At 45.0% G+C, this 16924-nt stretch overlaps 1 long non-coding RNA gene across 1 annotated transcript; it reads right to left on the minus strand.

Moving 5' to 3' along the window:
• Positions 1–1359: 1359 nt before the first annotated feature.
• On the minus strand, positions 1360–15978 carry LOC123344826. The gene is made up of 4 exons (XR_006572671.1): positions 15491–15978; positions 4647–4784; positions 3592–3661; positions 1360–1885 (listed from the first exon to the last, which is right to left on the minus strand). It is a non-coding gene; the product is annotated as an uncharacterized LOC123344826 (long non-coding RNA).
• Between the last annotated feature and the right edge of the window lie 946 nt (positions 15979–16924).

The following is a 16924-nucleotide window of genomic DNA, read 5'->3' on the forward strand; positions in this document are numbered from 1 at the left end:
AAGAAGTAAAGGTCAATGACAATCAGTTTGGATTCATGCCAGGCAAGTCAACAATGGATGCTATTTTTGCCTTAAGATTGCTTGTGGAAAAATAAAGAGAAAAGAAGAAAACTGCACATAGTATCCATCAGTCCTGAAGATTATCACATTCTGAGAGTTCCTATTAATGCCAAGAGAGCAAGTTACTTCATCTTCCTGTGCCTCAGTTTCTCATTTGCAAAATGGGGATAATAATCCTGATCTACATTACAGCACTAATGTGAATTTGGGACTTGAGTTAGAGGAGCTGAGTATCTGCAGCTCCAGGCCATTCATTCATTAACCTGGGTAAAGCACCTCAGCTGGAAGGTGCTGGAACAACCCAAAGTATTACTGATAGGAGAGGCAGGATGGCTTTGTGACTAAGGCAATGAATTGGGATGCAGTAGTTCTGAGTTCAAGTCCCAGCTCAGTCACAGACATCCTATGTGTGACCTTAGACAAGTCACCTAATCTCTGTGAATTAAGTCCCCATATGTAAAATGGGTGTAATAATTCTCCCCCCTCCCCTGCCCTTCTTGTCTGTTTAGATTGTGAGATCTTTGGGGCAGAGAGTAATTAATCACTGAACATTTACCCAGGGTCAAGATGGATTCTCCATCACTGGTGGTTTTTAAATCAGCATTGGATGTTTTTCTAAGAGCTCTGCTCTAGGAATTATCTGGGGGAAGTTCTCTGGCCTGTGTTATCCAGCAGCTCAGACTACATGGTCACAATGATCCCTTCTGGCCTGGGAATGCCTGAATCTATGAATCCCATGTGTATGTACAGCACCTAGAATGGTGGGACCCTGATCTCAGCTGGGGCATCTCAGCACCACCCTAACATGAATACAAGTAATCATATGGGGAAAGAATTTGAAAAATATATTCACTCTCAAAGATTTTACTCACAATTCTGGTTTGGATAGAAACTAGCTTTTTAAAAAAGGAAACCATTAAAAATAAATGATTTTTCAGCATCAAGTTTATGGTGTTAGGACTTTCAGTTTTTCAATGAAAAACCACCCATTGCCACTGAAAATGGGTTTTTAAAAATTGTTTTTACAAAACCCCAAACAATTTCACCCAAAAGGATGTCCCCTCCCCCAGTTTCCTCAAAATCTTTCACAGGGGGAAAAAAATCATAATTTCCTAATCAGCTAGACCTTTCTTGTGCTTTGCGAATCTTTCCTAATTCTCAATAGGATTTGGTTGTGAAGAAGTGTGTTTCCTTTTGCACCTGGATGCCTGAAGCCGATCCTTTGCCCTAACTTCCATCCTTAGGATACTGCTCTAACTAGCCATCTTTGTGCACATTGGTCCAGTCTGTGCATGTCCATTGGGGTGGGGGTGGGGATTTATTACATGGTAGTTTTTTTGCTTGAAGAACTTGGCTTCTACATTTTGGAAATATAGCCCCATAAATGTAGTTTTATGACTCCTCTGGAGGAGGAAAGAGGCAGGTGAAGGACTGAAAGATGCAGAGAGGAACTTATTCAAACAACAGATATGTTGAGGACGCGGAAGGAACAGCGAGGGACAGACAGACAGACCACGGAAGGCAAAGTAAATTGCACTTTTGTTTAAATGCTTTCTTTCCAAGCCTGCCCCAGTGTGAAAGCCCCCCTTTTAAAGGGAACTGAGTGGGAATTCACACCTGTAAGCTGGAACCACTGCCTCCTAGGCTCAGGATGGCTAAATAGACACAAGTCAGCTTAGATCAGTTTCACTGCAGCTGGTGCATAAAGGAAACTGAACTCTTGCCTTTACACTGGATTACTCTGGAAGAAAGCAGTATTTGTTCGTGATGGGCTGAACAGTTCTGAAGTATTCACTTTTATATCTGTGTCCATCCACAAAGGGTCCTGCAAATTCAAATGAAAGCTTCTTCAGCCGCTTGTGAGGAAATCATTTGACACTGGAGCTGGTTGGTCCTGGAGCTTTTTAGATGCATTACTGGAAAACTATGTGCTCAGACATAACACAAAACAAAAATAATCAACTAGTTCCAGCAAATTATCCCTTCGAAACCCTAATCAAAAGGGTCCTCAGTGGCTTCATAATTGGTCAGTGTTTGACTGCAAGAGACTCTAAATTATTTTGACATTACTTGGCTGGTCATCTCCAGATCTGATCACTGTAAATTCACTCCCCTAACCAGAAGTCAGGGACAACGTGCAAGATCCAGGAGAAAACGGCTGCTTTCTTTCACATCATCCTGCTCTTCTCTTTGAGCCAAACCCTGGTCCCATTGCAGTCAATGGCAAAACAGACAAGGACTTCAGTGAGGCAAGGATTTGGACCTTTTAAAATAGCCAGCTATTAATAAGTTATTTTACATGGCACTAAAACTAATCCAGGGGAGTAGAAGTGGGGCTTTGGATGGCCTGAGGGATTGGTAACATGTTACAGAGCCATTCAGCTTGGGGTTGCTGGTACAAAGCCAGTCAAGGTCAGCAGTAATTGAAACCTGAAGGATCCTGAGTCATTCCAGTCCAAGGAAAACAGGTTATTTACTTGTTCCCATAATATATGAACTAGGGGCCACCAAATGAAATTAATGGTCAGCAAGTTTAAAACAAAAGGAAGTTCTTCACACAGCGCACAATCAACCTGTGGAACTCCTTGCCTGAGGAGGTTGAGAAGGCTAGAACTATAACAAGGTTTAAAAGAGAACTAGTTAAATTCATGGAGGTTAAGTCCATTAATGGCTATTAGCCAGGATGGGTAAGGAATGGTGTCCCTAGCCTCTGTTTGTCAGAGGGTGGAGATGGATGGCAAGAGAGAGATCACTTGATCATTACCTGTTAGGTTCACTCCCTCTGGGACCCCTGGCATTGGTCACTGTTGGTAGACAGGATACTGGGCTAGATGGACCTTTGGTCTGACCCAGTACGGCTGTTCCTATGTTCTTAGCACAAGTGTCTACACTGCAATTGGCATAAACTGCAGTCTCAGCAAGGAGGTCAAGAAGTGAATGGAGGTGGGGCCTACATGGCTCTCTTCCCTATAGTCGTGGCTCCTCCCAGGGCAGGACTGAAACAGAGCCGTATGGAGACGCTCCCCCTGCTATGCTGGTTCTGTGGAGAAAGGCTTTCAGGGGCTGATGCAGGATGTGCTGGGTGAAATCTAGGGCTGGGGTTATGCAAGTGGTCAGAATAAGTGATCACAATGGTCCCTCCGGCCTTAATCTTTGAACACAACCATCATCTCTTGACCTGTACCTTGCATGGTCATGTAAGCCCCCCAGCATTCTCTTTGGCAGTGTTACACCCACTGGCTACACACTTTGCACTGGTGTAGGACTGCACAAGATGCAGGGCAACAGAACATTAGGCATTCAGTGCCCAGGTTGGGTCAGTTTGGGACCTTCCCTGAACCACTAAATCTCTGCACAAAAAAAACTCCCCTTCCCTGCTCCTCCCCAGAATTCCTGACCTTTGCAAGGAGGGCCTTACTTTCACTCCCTCTCCACTACCTACAGCCTGGACACATACATGGGCCCCCCAAGCAGTGACATGGCTCAGGAGGTGCACTTTCACCTCAGTGCTTTTGGGATTGATAAACCCACCTGATTACAGTCTCCTCTAAACAGCAGTTCACCTTTTTGCATTTAGTGGTATTGCAGCCTTGAGTCCAGCCTGTTCAGAAACAGAGACGCAGAACTAGATCACAAGCATCTGAGAAAACACATTCGATGGAGCATTTTGTGTATTGTATGTCACAGTGGCTGAGTAAATGGCTAGGGTGTGATGGTGTGGAACAGAGACATCTACTGGCTGAGCATGTGGAGTGCTTACTTCTAAACATGCAGAAGAAGCAAAGGCAGAAAGACCTCAATAGGGTTTCAGTCCCAATTAATTGTGTCCGGTATTAATGAGTATTTGGTAGATGCTATAATTTCTAACCCCAGCATGGGACAATTCAGAGCCTACCATCTTTCCAGTTCTGCACATTTAGAGTTTGCTTGGCAAAAGAAAATGAGGTCAAAAAACTATTCCCTTTCCTTTGCTGTAATCTTCTCAAAGAAGAAAAGAAATATGAAAAGAACACACAATATTTATTGTAAATCAGTGACTTTTGCATTAAAATGATCAAAGCGTGTTGGGTGCGCACTTGAAGTTCAGATGCAAAGTGATTTTGAACTTAAATAAATAAGGTTGAATTTGCATTACAGAAAAACAAAGAGCAAATTCAGAGTACAATCGGATGCAAAAGCTATTCAGAAAGGACTGTCCCTTAATCAGAACCCAGATATTCTCGATGGCTAAAGCACTTCGTCCGTTCAAGGCTTCATGCACCCACTCTTACTTGCCCTTTGAAGTAGAATGCACTAAACTGCACTAGAAAAAAAAATGGCACCTGTTATATCCTTGGGGCAGCCAGTGTAGGAAGCAATCACTTGAGGCCAGAGAGCAGGCAGCTAACCAAAGCCTCCATTTTATTTACATATCTACAGAGAGCTCCCTCAGTCGGTTGAAACCGGTTGAGCTAACCCATAATAATCTAACTCAGTTGCCATAGCAACAAAAACCATGACAACCAAATACACAACAGCACCCATTTGTCAGATCATCATAAATAAAACGTAGGTTAATAGCATAATTTACAAATTCAGATACTGACCCTTGGGGAGTGATCCTGGCTTGAAGAAGGAGCATCTTCTACTGGCTCGTTTCTCATCTAAACTACTTCCAAAAGAGACGACTTCTTACATGTTCCACTAAATGCAGACGTTTAAGTGGTCACAACAACAAGAAGTACCTGGCATGATGAGATGATAAAACTGGTTGGGAACATGTCCTGTGCCTTTCAGAGAAGTCTAATGATTAGTAGTAGTGCTAATAAAAGAATACATCTTATTTTGCGTTTCTCTAGTGCCCTTCATCTGGGAACCACAAAGCACATTTCTGTGAAGTAGGTTTTATTAGCCTCATTTCACAAACAGAAGACTAAGGCACAAAGAGATCAATGCCAAGATTTTCAAGAGAGTTTTGGGTGCCCAGTTTGAAATACGAGGTCCCAATTAAGTCAATGAAAGTTAAGTATAAGCGGGTAGCCGTGTTAGTCTATCCACAAAAACAACCAGGAGTCCGGTGGCACCTTAAAGACTAACAGGTTTATTTGGGCATAAGCTTTCATGGGTAAAAAAAACCTCACCTCTTCTGCATCTGAAGAAATGAGGTTTTTTTAACCCACGAAAGCTTATGCCCAAAATGACTAAGAGATTTATAAGGTGCCACCAAACTCCTTGTTTCAATGAAAGTTGTGGGTATTCAGCACCTCTGAAGAAAAAAAAAATAAATCAGGGCATCCAAAAAGTGAGGTACTTTTAAAAAAAAAAATAGCCTGACACCTTTAAAAATGTTGGTTGAAGTGACTTGTCCGCAGGGCTGCCCAGAGGATTCAAGGGGTCTGGGGTCTTTGGTGGTGGTGGGGGCCCCCACTTTGGTGGTAATTCGGCACCTGAGGGTCCTTCTGCTGCAGGACCGGCCACCGAAGTGCCCCGAAGACCCGCGGCAGGTGCCCCCTGCCGCCAAATTACCGCCAAAGACCCGGCACTTCGGCGGCGGGTCCCGCTTCGGCAGTAATTCGGCGGCGAGGTGGAAGGACCCCCCGCCACCGAAGATCCAGAGTGGAAGAAGCTCCGGGGGCCCAGGCCCCACGAGAGTTTTCCGGGGCCCCCAGAGCAAATGAAGGACCCCACTCCAGGGCCCCTGAAAAACTCTTGTGGGGGCCCCTGCAGGGCCCGGGGCAAATTGCCCCTCTTGCCCCCCCCCCCCCCTCTGGGCAGCCCTGCTTGTCCGTATGTGCACAGTGAATGACATAGCTGGGATCAGAACTCAGGAGAGAGCCCTCAGACGCCCTTGTCTTACTCCAACTGCTGCCTACTCCCGCCCTTATTACTACTAGATAATTGCCCCCCGCCCTCAATATTTTAACTGCTGTCTGCACTGTTCATTTATGGAGGCTGGAGAGTTAACAGTGGGAACCTTTTCCGGTGGGGCAATGACATTGATAGTTCATAAATAGTTTTCTTTGGGTGAGGCTTTCCCTTTTCATAGGTTTTAGGAGAGTGCACAAGTCCTTGACTACCACATAACATAGGCTCATGTGCCAGGTAGTTCCACTGAATCATACTATAATACACACACATTCTTAGTTCAAATGTGCCTCTTCCACATATACAAATTAGACATCTCCCTGGGCATATTATGAAACTTACAAGTAGCAGGTAATGTTTCATCTTTAATTTAAGAAATTATGCTAAATAACCAAATTTTTGCTTAATTACAGGCTAATCCTAGTTCCTCAGAACATGTGATTTTTTTTTCTTATTTCTCAAAATGGAAGAGGCACATTTGAAGAAAGAGTATGCGTAGGTGGAGGATTTTTGATTGTCTACATTGTTCGTGGCTAAGAACAGCAGAGACACTAGCTAGGGTAAAAAGCTTAAATGTTATGGTCTAGTTAGTGGTCCACAGACTTCTGTGACCTTGAACATGTCCCTTATTCTCTCTGGGCCTCAATTCCTTATCTGAACAATGAGGATAACAGCAATTCCCAACCTCTCAGGTTGGAAGGATAAAGTCATTAAAGATTGTGAGGTGCCCAGATCCATACAAGTGCCAGAGATACAAGATAACCTATCAGGCATCAAGGCCCCAATTCAGCAAGGTGCTTAAGCACATGCCTAACTTTAACCACAGGAGCAGTCCCATTGAAGTCAGGTAACACTGCTGTCAATAGGGCTATTCATATGCTTAAAAGTTAAACACGGGCTTAAATACCTTGCTGAACTGGAGTCCAGTTCATCACCAATTGTAGCCAAGAAGGTACTACACTGCCAGGGGCTATTAATAGATGCATTATAGTGGTTTTACACCTTTCTCCAAAGCATCATGCTTGGAGACAGGATTTTGGACTAGCTGGATGTTTTACTACAGAAACGTAAGCTCTTTTTAGGACTGAGGAGCTCAAAGTGCTTTATCACAGCTCAGTAATTAAGCCTCACAATGCCCCTTTGTTGTAAGACTAATTAGACTGATTTTACAGGTTGGGGAAACCGAGGCACAGAGCAGTTAAGTGACTTGTCCAAGGTCACGCAGTGAGTCAGTGGCAGAGCTGAAAATACCCAAGCATCCTGCCTCCCAGTCCCCTGCTCTAACCACTAGACCACATGGCTTTTGTGTTTCTCCTTGCAATTATGCATCCCCTCCTTCCCCCCCGCCCACTTAATGATTTCTAATGTTTGTTCCACCACACTGTGAGCAGACCTAGCAGATCAAAATAGCCAGTCATCTAAGGGGAAAAAAAAAATGTCTTTGCCCTTTGTTCTTCAAAGAAACTAAATAATCTCAATCCTCTGAGAAAACTCAAAGGGTGAAGGTAAAGCATCCACTCGGTTGAGAACAATGGTGGTGTATCACCAACGGAGAAACGTATCTATAGCTCTGTGTGGTTATATATTCCTCATACTGAAAATTCCTGGGTTAATTACTTTTTCTGTAGGGAGATTTCCTAAGAGTTTTGTTATTATTTAATGATTATACCTAATATAAAGGTGAATTTTTATGTGCAAAGATACAATCTGTTGCTCAAGATTTACCAAACCTTGTAGTTTCCACGTAATGTCTATGATTGTCACTAGTCACTATTTCATTTGGAGGCATGAGGAATTTTGCTCATTGCTAAAGATTATACAGAGAAATGCAAGAAAACACCACAGCATTTCTTAGAATAGCTGTGTCCATATTTTCAGGAATAAAGGGCTGAGTGCCCAGTCCTGCTACTCAATCAAAGTAGCGGCAAAACTCCCAATGACTTCAGTGGATGCAGAACCAAACCTCAGATTTTTCAGACCCATGGACCCTGCTATGAACAGGATTAAACCATGCAGCAGTTCTGGATACTTTCACCATTCTCTCCCCTCTTCAGCCCCATTGGACTCCATTCCTCGCAGGGGGAGGGATAGCTCAGTGGTTTGAGCATTGGCCTGTTAAACCCAGGGTTGTGAGTTCAATCCTTGAGGGGGCCACTTAGGAATCTGGGGCAAAAATTGGTCCTGCTAGTGAAGGCAGGGGGCTGGACTCGATGACCTTTCAAGGTCCCTTCCAGTTCTAGGAGATTGGTATATTACCTTTATTACCTTTAGTTTGCATGGCATGGAGAAAGAAGGTCACACACAATCTTGGGCCTTGAAAAACTGAGCCCTTTTTAAAATTACTCTTCAGAGAGCTCCTGAGTAGCACAAATCAGCCTTGGGAAGCATAAAGGTGCAAGTTAGAGCTGGCTAGAAATTTATCATAATTTTTTTCCCCCAAAAGAAAATGTTTTCAACCCAAATGAAAAATTTCCAGCAAAAGGTTTCACTTTGGTCAAGGGGGGCATGGATCAGCATTCATGTCGCACTCCCCGTCAGTACCTGGCTGAAGCCGGGGAAGCCAATGATCCAACCAGAGGACCAAATTCAGTAATGAATCTGATCACGTGCCACTGAAGGCACGTTGCGCATATGCTGATCAGAGGACTTTGGTCAAAATGTTTGGTTTTTCAATGAACATTTTCAAAACAAAAAATGTCACTTTGTTTTGGCTGGTGAGGGTGGAAGGGACTCATGGTTTTCCCACCAAACTGAAGAGAAGGTTTTTGAAAAATTTCATTCTGACCCAAAAAAAATTTGAAAATTTCAAATGAAGAGAAAACTTATTTCTTTGGATTGCGTTTGCACATATATGATATACCTATTTTTATTTATTTTTTTACTCTCTAGTGGAATGATCTGATTTGCAGTTGGAATTTGCATTGAGGGAAATGTTACAAATACAGGCTGGGATCTGGGGCACCTAAGGACTCCCTTGAAAAATCCCAGCACAGATTTTATGGGTTTTGCAAAGTGGATTTGCCCAAAAGAAGGACTCTGTTTGCACAGGCTATTTTGCCAATGCCTATTGCTGTTCACACAACTGCCACATTTACAAGTCAGTTCAGTACACAACTACCCCACTGGCATGTAGCAATGCGGTGTGTGCTCACAGATAGAGAGGTGAAGCATATGAACTATGACCACAAACACAGGAGTGGGGTTGATGACCCACTGAAACTTTGTCCCTAACAAAATCCAATTAAAAACAAAACACCTATTTTGGCATGGGGAAAACCTTGATTTGGTACCTTTTGCTGTCTGATGCAAACTTCCACAGTGGGATTTATCCTAATTAATTTGGCCCTCAGCCCTGGTGGTCTGGGGAGTAACTTTCCTGTATCAGTAATCCCAATGAGTTTAACAGAACTCCTCATGTGCATGAAGTTACTCACGTGAGAAATGCTACTCATATGCACAAGTCATTGCAGGATTCAGGACCTAAAGAGGAACTTTGCTCCCATTTTATTTAGAGCTGGGTGCCTAAAAAAAAGACTAGACACTTCTGGGATTAACTGAGACATATCTGGATGTGAAAGATGATCTGAAATGCTGTATGGATATCAAATATGAAGCTGAAATATGTCTATCAAGCCAGTATTCTTTGATCATTGTTAGTCGCTCATCATTTACACATCATAAGGGGATGCTCAATTCCAGAAGGTACAGAGTCAGCCAAAAAAAGAGAGGAGTGTGTGAGCATTTGTATCTTAAAGATGTGCAGTCATTTAAAAGAGAGAAAAACTAGTCAACCTCCCAAGGGTAGCAGTGTGTTATGCTTAGAAAATTAATAAGTGTTTCATGCAACTATTATCTCTCCTATTCACCAAAGAATTAAGAGCTGCCTTCATTTCTAATGTCACCAAGTAATGTTACCTCTGATACCCCTTACAAAATCATCCCATAGGATGGATGCTGTATTATTTACAACGTATCAAAAGCTAACGTTATGGTTTTATGGCAGGCTCGTACAAAAGACAATAGCTTTCTATATATAGGAGGTCCTCTTTCCGTTACGTTTGGAATAAGGAGCTCCTTGACTGTACTTTTGCAGCCCACAGCTCCCAAGAGAGCACTGTTTCTCAATGGTCATGCTAGAATTCTCAGCTCTGTGGGCTTCGTGAGACAGCAAAAAGCCTAAAAGAAAACACAATAAGCCACGAGAAGGGTGAGGAGAGAAGTTTTTCTTCCATCTTCTCAGTGTCCAGAGAGGCCAACAAGAAAGCAAAATGCAGGCTTGTTTTGTTTACAGGAACAAAAATGACCGCAGTGAAAACCCTACAGGGGATTTTAGATTGCATGGTTAAAAAGCCCTCAGACAGACTTCTTTTAAGGTCAGATAAAACACGACATTCCCCAGAGGAGGCAAGAGCCCTCTATTGCGAGTCTTGTTTTCATAAAGATATCTAGAAGGGAATGCTTCCTGTATTCGTGACGAGGACTGGGTCCTCCATTCATCCCTGTGGCCAGCAAGCAGCATTTCTGATCACCCAGATTGGGAACCCAGCACCTGGGCTATCAAGAGCTGAAGCTGGGCTTTGGAGCAGGCCCTAAAGGAGAGAGAATATTCCCAGACAGCCTGCATACCCAGGGGCTCACCCATTAGCAGCACTTCAGGTGCCTGGAGCCAGAACCCAGGGAAGAGACACTTCCTGGCTCCTCTCCATCAGCTCAGCATTCTGGTGTTCACCATCACTGACACTGTGGGCAGAACCACAGGGATAGAGTGCTCCCCCCCACCCCCCCCGACACACCCACCAATTCCCAGCACTGACTCAGTACTCCCATGCTCATCCCTGGCACTTCAGATGCCCTGTGTAGGGACCATCGGGAGACAGAATGCATCAGTCACCCTTACATCAGCACACGACCAGTGACTGACCAAGGACAGCTGATATGTCAATGGGAAAAGAATGTTCCCCAGACTACGCTGCACTAGTCTGATGGCACTTCAGTAACCATTGGTTAGGATGGAGGGAGATATTAGTGAAGGTAAGTCTGGGGTGTGGTACCCAAGCTTGATTATTTCAGATGGCCCAGGGGGAGCTATGCATTAGGCAGTACTGTATCAGTCCCCCTTAGCTTTTCTTTTGTGGGTGAAGAAAGGGAATATTCTTAAAAGAACGATCCCCCTCAACTATATGTTAAACAGTTGTAAATGCCCCGGTATTATAACTACAGCTCTGCAAAACGCTCGCTACCACACCCTAAACTCACTCGGCTTGTTACGAACTCAATATGCAGCCCAAGTTGGACCAAAGCTTCTGCAGAGGTTTGCAAATTCCTGGAGCAAACCTGGTCCCAATTCTGAGCTAGTTTGAAGCCAATCTGAAGCAAGCCGGGGCTGATTTATGGTTTTGAGTTAAAAAAACACCTTCAGAAAATGGCAGTGTTGCCCAGCGTTGATAGAAAACCACCATGTTCCATCTGGTTTCCTATCAAGTTTCACTTTGGGTCTCTCTCTGTCGTTCAAACCTGAGACTTAAAGCACAGCGTGAGGGAGTGGAGTTAGGGCATTAGTGAATCCACACAAATCTAAACGGACGGGAAAGGGAAGGTTTGTGTGAATCCCTGTAAATCAAACCTGCAACCGTTCACACGGGGCTAGTTATAACAGCGCTGGAGGTGAGACACCATCAAATTTTCCCTACCTCTAAAGGAAGGGCTCCTTTCCTGCTTTCACCCATTCTGCACTCTGCTTAGCTAGGATTTCTTAGCAAACTTTAAAGATGACTCTGTGTTTCTTTGGACCTAAGGTGCTGCACAGAACAACACTCTGCTCCAAAAAACCCATTGAGCCTGTATTGCAACTGTAGCTACTTTCCTTGGGAGCCTGAAAAATTAGTAGTTAGAATTAGGTCACAGTGGAGTTGAACCTTTGACCTTCCTACCCTATCAGTATATCACAAATTGGTGCTAATATTTGCATGGGTTCAGAGGGGACCAAATAAATGGTATCAATACTCAGTCTTCACTGATGTCACATGTTTCAGAGCAGTTTTTACAAGGAATACGCTGGAGCCTCTTAATGAATTAAAAATAACCTGCAGTTGATCATTTACTCACAAGAGACAGCTTCAGAGATATGCAACTGGATTAAACAGAAGCATTCAAATTATTCAAAATGTGGCATGGGTCACAAGTCAAAATGAACCTGAATTGAGTGATTGTGTATGTGCGCCCCCACATCAAAGTGCTACTGCATAATTGGCAGACTCCTGCATGACTGGCAGCTTGGATTTGGGATTAAGATTGCTGGAGTGTTGTAGGTCAGGGCTGAGGCATACATGGATTGGGATGGGGGAATCTGACATCTGTAGACTGTGCTCACACCAGATGGGCCTCTTGCAAGGCACATTTGCTTTTAGCTGTTTAACACACAAATTCATCCCAATGCTTTACATATAGCATTTGAAAGTGCGGTTAGGGGCTGGCCCTTCGCCTCTTCTTGCTTTCTCCTTCCCTCTTTTCCCCATCTAGTCTCCTCTGTTGGGGGGGGGGGGTAGAGGGAGGACACAGGGGGAAAGAAGCCGTGTAAAATGTGATGATTTGGCATTTGATCCAATAACCCATCTCTGCCCTTGCCCTCTGGCAGGGTCTTGATTGTTGCGGAAGAGCTTTGAAAGAGCAAGCCTGAAGATCTAGTGGCAGCAAGTGTACAGTGCAGGGGATAGGGCTCATCTCCTAAGCATTGCTCCCTAGGGGCTTGGCCTAGGAGCCACTGAAGTCAATGGAAAGACTCGCTTTGACCTCGCTGGCTCTAGGTTGGAGGGTGCTGGTAAAAGGTGGATTGGAGAGGACCTCCCAACAAGCCTTCAAAGAGCAGCTTGTGTTTTCAGTCAATGCTCTCACCTCACCCCTCTCTGAGAGTTTTAGGCCAGAAGGGACCATTAGATCATCTAGGCTGGCCAGTATGTCACATGCCAGCCAGCACATCACAGGCCACCCAGCACCCACACACTAAACCCAACAATGGAAACGAGACCTGTGTCAATGCACCCACAGGAGACGAGGCTATTATATTCCCAAAGCAGAGAATACAAAGGACCAAGATGCGCCAGTGACCAAGGCCCCTGCACTGTCAGGGAAATGATTAAGTGATATGCGCCCAGATAATCCCAGCATGTGACACGCACCCACACGCTGAATAGGAAGGGGGACCCCCACCCCATGTCACTGCCAATTGGACCTGAGGGAAAATTCCTTCCCAACCTACATAGGGTGGCCAGTTAGAGTCTAATCACATGAGCAAGAACCAGAGAGCCAAACACCTAAGAGAGAATACCTGGGCCTTCCTCTCCTATGGCTCCCAGTGAAGACAATGGGAGTTTTACTCAAAACTAGCCCTTAGTCCCTCCACCTCTAGTAAGGGAGGAGGATAGGAGAAACTAAAGAATGTTTGGGCCTGTCTTGGTGCTGTTACCCATCTCACTGGCTAACTTCCTTCCACCCCATAGAATAATAATATTAATCTTATCTTTGCAAGAAGATGCTGATCCAATGAGAGATCCAGTGCTGGTTGTGGCCTCGTTTCATTTGTTTGGTTGACATTTGAGGTTCTAGACATTTGAATTCCCCACCCATGCAGTTGTATGATTTTCTGCTCTGGCTGCTGAAGCAGCGTTATGCTACTGGGTAAGAGGCAAAGCTGGTAGCTGATGAAATGCGAGGGGACAGCACGCTGAAGTTTGTTACAGTTCCGGAGCCCAATCCTGAAGCCCCGGGACTAGTCCCACTGGCTTCAGCGTAAGGGCTGCAAGACGGGGCCCCTAACCATTAATCCTTGCCAGGTGCACAGGCAGCAGCTACACACACCCGTGTGCCAGCAAAGACCTTCAGGGCTCAAAACAAAAGAAAAAGCAATTAAGTGGAGTTTACAATGGAATTAGCCAGGAAAACTGTAAGTAAAGGGGGAACATTGCATATCCGATCATGAGATCATTATATCACAGAAGCTTTCAACACTAGCTCATAAGGAGACACAGAAAAAGACCTGAACATATTTCTAATGAAAGGACTGAAAAAAGCAAACAAACCATAACTCTTAGCATACTGCACTTTTAACCAAAAGGCTTAGCCTGCATAGAGAACAGCACTTTTCCTATTTAAATCCAATCAATGTTCTGCAAGACAGAAGGAAATATATCCAGGGTTTGAAGCCCAGCTATGTGAGGGAACAAAATAGGAACCCCATGTATCGGAGTATGGGGCACACCCATTGTGCCCACTGAGTGGATCATGCTACCAGCTTTAAGTGCAGCTACTGTTAGAGAAAAAATCTAGAGACCACATTTTACTCTTTATTCACTGACGGATTCCCAGAATTTGCTCACCTAGGGATAGATTGCTTTGGGCTTATGGCATAATGGGCAACTGCATAGCTGCGCTGCTGCAGACACATCCTAGGGAAGGAATTGTGACTCACGAATCACAATCTCTACCCTGCTTGTAGAGGGTAGTAATTTAGTACTCTTCTAGACTAGCTGTATAGAATAGAGCCCTTAGGGCTTCTGCTGTTGCCCAGTTTGGAACTGAGGTGAGAGGAGACAAGCTAAGGTTCTGCCCATTCCCCACCCACTCTCCATCCACCTGTCCAGGGAAGGAGTAAACAGCTGTTTACTCCTCTGCACTTGGACCCAAGGTCCTGGTATACACCTATGGGGGCTAAAGGGAGTTCTTAGTCCCCTGTATAGATATGTAGCCCAAGTCAAACTCTAGCCTTCTAACAGTTACAAGACCACATGATTTTTCCAATGGCCAATGCCACACAGATTCCACCACATAAAAAAAATAAAATCAAGCCATGTTCTTTTTGCTTCTTTAATTTACATCATCATTGCTGGTAATGAAGATTCTGCCTTGTAACTTTGCTAGCCGTCCAGTCTCTCACCGGGGCCTCCAGCCCACTCCTGCATTAGCACAATAAAGCCTCTCTCTCTCTGGCAGTGACATGAGGAGAGGTGATTAAGGAAACCCACTGGGAGCAGGCTTTTTGGTAGAATCAAAAAGTCGGATCCTAACAATGGTTGCAGACCTGGCAGTTAGATGCATGTTGCCCCTCTGGCCCAAGTGGTTAGCAGGGTTGTTTCCTTTAGGAGGAAGGATTGGTGACTTAAGACAGGTATATTCTTAGTATAACCTTGCTTAATTACCCCCAAAATTGTACACAAAGTCCTGTTTTCTTAAACACAGCAGAAACACCACCCAGCAGTTTCCTTGCTCAGAAACCCACAAGGATGCCACTCCAATAACCTCTGTATCCAAGAAGGACAATCCTAGAAAGTTGGCAGTTTAGCCTCAGCAGGGTTACCCCATTGAACTGCAAAAAAAAAACCAACCAAAAAAAACCAAAAACCCAGCACCCACAAGACAACTCCACAACCCCCTCCCCAACAGCCACTTATAGTATCTAGAGAGATAACACATATTGATAACATTGCATGTCTCTTCACCCCACTACCATTGCCTGCTCAGTGAGGTGAAGTTATGGTACAGCAGGCTATAAGACCTGCATGAATGTATTTGTGATAGCAACTGCTCTACTCACCATTCAGCAGCACTTCCTTGTGGCTCATCCAGGCAATTAGCTCTGCCATCTGGCCCCTCCCTGAAGTGACTCAGTCCATCAGTCTACTCACTTACTCCGTGGCCTTCATTTCAGGACCTGCAACCGTTTCCTCTTCATGGCTTAACCCTCTGGCTAAGTCACATTAAGGTTCTCCTCCCTTCCAGGTATCATCAAAGTCTGCTTCCAGCTACCCCCAAATGGGCTATCCCTAGTGTGTCACTCCAGCAGCAAGTGGTGTGGTAGGGTAGGGTAGGGGAGTCCAGCCTGCCCACCCTCTACCCTAGGTTCCAGCCCAGGAACCCACTGCCAAGCATCTCTGGGCTTTTATTCTCCTAACCCTTACTGCCCCTTCCCTGGACTGCTTCCTACCCTGCCCTTACAGCTGCCTGTTCTTCCCCCTTGGAAGTATGACTTCAGGTTTTCCTCCCTGCAGCCTACCAGCTTCCTCTCTTTACAGATCCTGCCTAGCTTCTCCCCCAGCCAGACTTCATCAGCAATTAGGTCCTAGGAAACCCTGGGTTTCCTCCAGGTGCAACCTAAGGTTAATTGGCCTAATTCACGCCTTCAGGCCTTGTGCGGGGTGACCAGCCCATCACAGTATTGATCTAGCTTTACAGGCTGTGGGGCAAATAAGCAGAAAGGCAAGACAGTGGCTCTAGATAAGTAATCTCTGAAGCTCTTGGGGGGAAATTACAGGACAGTGGCCTGCTTCCATGCACCAGCCTGGAGTGACACAGCTGTTTTGTCAATGCTGAGAACTAACAAATCCAAAGGACCCACTCACTCCAAGTGCTGATAACAAGGGAAGGAGGATGACCAAAAAGATGGAGCAGCTTTTAAAGGAGATTCTCCCTGAAGCAGGGGGAGAGAAATGGTTTGTGAATTAAAGAAACAGATTTTACCCCACTGGTCCTGTGGGAGTGTCTGAAGAAATTTAGGCCACCCCTGGCTCCTAGGGATGGCAAGCCTTGGAGAGGCAGATATATGTACAGTGTTTATTGGTTTGAGATCTGCTTACTGTGAAATGCTTTTGTTCTAAATAAATAATGCCTTGTGTTATGGAGGCCGTCTGGTCACTGGTTCCCACTGTCATTGCTCCAGTATGGGACAGAACTGCCGGCCCTGGAGATAAGTCAGGCCTGTTGAGATAAACACAGCTGATGACAGAGGACTGCTGTGCAGGCCTGGTCTGAGAGTGGGAGAATCGTGTGATTCCCCCGCCTGAGACAAATGACGGCTTGTGACCCGATAGCTGGGTGGGGGGGCACTCAAAGAGACCAGGAGTCAGAGGTGAAGTTAGCTCAGTAACTGTGACACACAGCTGGTCAAATATGTGGAAGGAATTAGCAGAGATGGCTGCACAGACTTCCCAACATGGGGAGGAGAAGAACTGACACTCCATATCCAGAAAAA

This window comes from Mauremys mutica, chromosome 12, assembly GCF_020497125.1.
Source record: "Mauremys mutica isolate MM-2020 ecotype Southern chromosome 12, ASM2049712v1, whole genome shotgun sequence".
Taxonomy (NCBI): Eukaryota; Metazoa; Chordata; order Testudines; family Geoemydidae; genus Mauremys; species Mauremys mutica.